The sequence below is a fragment of the Lissotriton vulgaris genome, chromosome 5 (genome assembly GCF_964263255.1).
Source record: "Lissotriton vulgaris chromosome 5, aLisVul1.2, whole genome shotgun sequence".
NCBI lineage: Eukaryota > Metazoa > Chordata > Amphibia > Caudata > Salamandridae > Lissotriton > Lissotriton vulgaris.
The window spans coordinates 45669378-45674317 of record NC_141693.1 but is presented as its reverse complement, the minus strand read 5'-3'; the positions used below and the strand labels follow the sequence as shown (position 1 = coordinate 45674317).

General features: G+C 57.1%; 1 non-coding gene across 1 annotated transcript; it reads right to left on the bottom strand.

Moving 5' to 3' along the window:
- Window positions 1-4484: 4484 nt before the first annotated feature.
- Window positions 4485-4591, bottom strand: LOC147710101 (U6 spliceosomal RNA). Its single transcript, XR_015296260.1, has one exon. It is a non-coding gene; the product is annotated as a U6 spliceosomal RNA (small nuclear RNA).
- Window positions 4592-4940: the final 349 nt, after the last annotated feature.

Below are 4940 nucleotides of genomic sequence, written 5' to 3'. Positions count from 1 at the left end.
CCTCAGCCCCCGACATCGCCATCGCGGACGGGTACAAGATCATCAGGAGGGACCGCATCAATCAGACCGGAGGAGGCATCGCCATCGTCCACAGGAACACCATCCGCATCACGACCGACCCCAACGACACCTTCGCCGCTGCCGAGCATCTCCACTTCCAGATCCACACCGACCCAAAGACGACCCTCAGAGGCACCCTCGTCTACAGACCCCCGGGACCACGCACACAATTCAGCGAGGACATCACAGACTTCATCAGCCCGCACGTCCTCCCCTCCGCTGACTACATCCTCCTCGGAGACCTCAACTTCCACCTGGAGAACAACAAGGACCGCAACACCGCCGCCCTGCTGGACAACCTCGCCAACCTCGGACTCAAGCAACTGGTCAACACCCCCAACCACTACGCCGGCCACACGCTTGACCCCGTCTTCTCATCCAGCAAGCACATCACCTTCAGCCACTCCACCGAACTCCACTGGACCGACCACAGCTGCGTCCACTTCAGCTTCAGAAAAACCACGACCCACCACCACCCGCTCCAGGGTCCCCACAGAAGCTGGAGTAAGATCACCACCGACCAGCTCACCACCTCCCTCAGCCAGAACCCACCCGCCAGCGCAACGGACACCAACGAAGCAGCCCGCAACCTCTCGCAGTGGCTGACCGCCTGCACCGACGACCTCGCACCACTGAAGAACCCTCCCAGCAGACCCAGAATCAAGAAGGCATCCTGGTTCACCGACAAACTCAAGGACTCCAAGAAGACCTGCCTCACCCTCGAGAAAGCCTGAATCCTCGACCAGACCACCGACAACATGACCACCCTCAAACACGCCACCCGCAAGCACCACCAGCTCATCCGCACCACCAAGTAGAAATCTCTGAAGGAACGACTGGACAACAATGCCCATGACAGCAAGGAACTCTTCAGCATCGTCAAGGAGTTCTCCAACCCCAGCACCGGCAACAATGACATCCCTCCGTCACAAGACCTCTGCGACTCCCTCGCCTCGTTCTTCCACCGCAAGATCGCCGACATCCACAACAGCTTCAGCGCACCATCCACGCACCCCACCGTCGAACCAACGCCCCCCACCACCACCCTCCGCACCTGGACCACGATGACCACCGAGGACACAGCCCGCACGATGAACACTATCCACTCCGGATCACCGACCGACCCCTGCCCACACCACGTCTTCAACAAGGCCGACTCCACCATCGCACCCCAACTCCGGAACATCATCAACACCTCCTTCAACACCGCCACCTTCCTGGAGAGCTGGAAGAACGCCGAGCTCAGCGCCCTACTGAAGAAACCAACAGCGGACCCCACCGACCTCAAAAACTTCCGCCCCATCTCGCTCCTCCCTTTTCCTGCAAAAGTCATCCAGAAGATCGTCAACAGACAGCTTGCCGCCTTCCTCGAGACGAACGGATCCCTCGACCCCTCGCAGTCCGGTTTCAGAGCCAACCACAGCACCGAGACCGCCCTCATCGCAGCCACCTACGACATCCGAGCCCTGCTCGACAACGGGGAAACAGCAGCAGTCATCCTCATGGACCTCTTTTCAGCGTTCGACACTGTCTGCCACCGCACCCTAGTTCAACGCCTCAGCAACATCGGCATCCAAGAGAAGGCACTGGAGTGGATCACCTCGTTCCTCCCCGGAAGAACACAGAGAGTCCGCCTCCCCCAGTTTCGATCTGAGGCTACCGAAGTCATCTGCGGCGTTCTGCAAGGATCTTCACTCAGCCCCACCCTCTTCAACGTCTACATGAGACCTCTTGCAGCCATCGCACGCCAACATAACCTCAACATCATCTCCTACGCCGACGACACCCAGCTGATCCTCTCCCTCACCAGAGACCCCGACACCGCCAGAACCTGCCTACACAAAGGGATGAAAGACGTCGCCGAGTGGATGAAGAACAGCCGCCTGAAACTGAACTCAGACAAGACGGAAGTCCTCATCCTGGGACCATCGTCCTCCGCCTGGGACGACTCCTGGTGGCCCCCTGCCCTGGGCACCGCACGAAAGCCTACCGACCACGCACGCAACCTGGGCGTCATCCTGGACTCTTCCCTCTCGGTGACCAGACAAGTCAACGCTGTCTCCTCATCGTGCTTCAACACCCTGCGTATGCTCCGAAAGATCTTCCGATGGATCCCGACCGAAACCATGAAGACGGTCACCCAAGCACTCGTCACCAGCCGGCTAGACTACGGAAACACCCTCTACGCCGGAACAACAGCCAAGCTACAGAAAAAACTCCAACGCATCCAGAACGCCTCCGCCCGACTCATCCTGGACATCCCCCGACGCAGCCACATCTCCGGCCACCTGAAAGACCTGCACTGGCTCCCCGTCAACAAGAGGATCATGTTCCGGCTACTCACCCACACTCACAAGTCTCTCCACGACCTGGGCCCCAAGTACCTCAACGACCGCCTGACCTTCTACACGCCCACCCGCCAGCTACGGTCCACCAGCCTCGCCCTCGCCGTCGTACCACGCATCCGAAGAGCCACCGCCGGAGGAAGATCCTTCTCCTACCTGGCGGCCAAGACATGGAACTCCCTCCCCATCCACCTTCGGCTGACCGTGGACCATCTCGCCTTCAGGAGACAACTCAAGACCTGGCTGTTCGAGCAGTAGCAAACCCCTTCCCCCAAGCGCCTTGAGACCCTCCCGGGTGAGTAGTGCGCTATACAAGTGTTATGATTGATTGATTGATAGTAAAAATTATCATGATCTACTATTGTTAATAATGTTGTACTATTGACCAGACACGACTACATTAGTTGCTGCCATTTACAAGAATACTAGCAGTTATCACCTCAGTTTTTCAGGCACTGTTGCCAGTTGTAATGTAAAAACTGTATTAGAAAAGCAACAGTGGCAATGTGGTAAGCCTAGCAACAACCAGCACCTCTGTCTTAATGTTGGCAACAATGTAATAACATACAAAATATTTTTCAAAGCGTGCTCTATGTCTGATACAGTGCCACCCACAGTATCACTTAATACAATCGGAAAGATCCGATTGTTTTAAACAATTCAATAACAAAGACAGAGCACAACTAACACACAAGTAAATAGCTGATTGAGCCCAACCAGCAAACGTATTTAATGTAGAAATTGCGACAAATAAAATCTGTTCAGCAAATCAATCTTCTTTTACAGATGTTCTCAGTTCATAACATGGATACAGGTACAGCCAGCTGACACGTGTTTCTTCGCCATAAAATAAGTTTGTTGCGACTTTTTCAAGGCTTTAACAACGTTCTCTTGTGACTTCTGGGAATGCCCCGGTTACTTACCGGTAATCTTCATTACTCCGAGTATAGTCTTCCTCGCCACATGATTTACAAAGTGAGCTTTAGCTCCACAACAGAACCCTCCAAAGCAAAAAGAAACCACCTCCCACCCCCTCCCAACATGGCCGACCAGTCCCACCTGACCTCTATAAGAGGCGGACCGGCCCAACCAACAGCCTGATCTACCAAGCAAACAATGAAGCCAATAGCCAGACAGGGAGGGGGGGAGGGAACTCATGTGGCGAGGAAGACTATACTCGGAGTAATGAAGATTACCGGTAAGTAACCGGGGCATTACCTCCTCGTTAGTCTTCCTCGCCACATGATTTACAAAGTGAGCCAATACCCAAGCCAACAAGGCTTCATTGACCACCATAAGAACAACACCACACGGTGATGCAGAGAAACCAACACAAGGTTGAAGTAGAATAAATGAAAAGAAAACAGGGATCACAGGAAACCTGAAATCAAGACCTCCAGGAAAAGAAGGCCAACCAGGAGTCGCAGCTCCAGTACACAGAACGGCCCCAGCGAAGTCCCCCCGGGACTGCTAGAGACCCACGAACAAGGCGGGGGACGACCACGCCGAAGCCCGATAAAACTCCACCGAGGAGACATCCATGAAGGGGGCCCAGGGAACAGAGCCACACCCCGCGGACCGACCCTGGACCCCCGCCGGGCCCACCGAACCCAGTGAAGCCCAGGACAGGGGGGCAGCCCGAGTAAGCCAGCGACCCCTGCTGGGAAGAGAGAGTCCGAGGCCCGAACGAACCGGACCCAAAAGACACCAATAGGCCGACCCACCGGGAAAGGGAAGACGGGCGGCTAAGAGAAACCAACAACCGCTCACCGGACAACCAGCACGGACAAGAGAGGAACCGTGTCGGCAGGGAAAAGGCGGTAAAGACACTTCCCGAGCCCGGGACACCAGGGAAGGAACCCCGGGAAGGAAAACGGGGGACATGCCGGAGGAACAAAACGGTCCGGCAACACCCGCAAGAAGGGAGGGGAGCGGAGGCACGTCCCCCGCATGCTCCTCCGCCCAGCAGACACCACCGCCACCGGGCCTAAAACCACCCAAAAGGTGAGGAACCGCAAAGCCACCGAGGCCAGGGGCACAAAGGGCAGACCCTGAAGAGCTCGTAGAACGAGAGAGAGAACTCATATGGAACGCCTCACGAATTTGCGTGTCACCCCAGCGCAGGGGCCCTGCAAATCTCCTCCGAAACGTTCCAAGATCAGCATATGCGCTGCCGAAGCGAGCACCCAAGGGGGAGACCGGCAGAGCGTCCGTGGGCGATGGAGAAACAACCCCGGATCCAAGCGAGCCACCAGGGAAACTAGCCCGTCGAACACCGGACTGTGGAAGGCCCGCAAGGCCGCCCACCGGGCTCACCGGGATCCTCAGACCGGAAACCAAGATCCGCAAGGGGACCACGGAGGCGGGGACAGCACCAAGCCGACCGCGCCAACGCGAGAAGGACGCCCAGTGCCGGGCACAGGATCCGGCCTGCAGAAGGAGGCGGGCCAGCCGACAAGAGCCGGCCCAACACCGGCGCCGAGAGCGGGGGACCCAACCACGGTACGGGAAGCTCCGGGATCGGCCAGGAGGCTC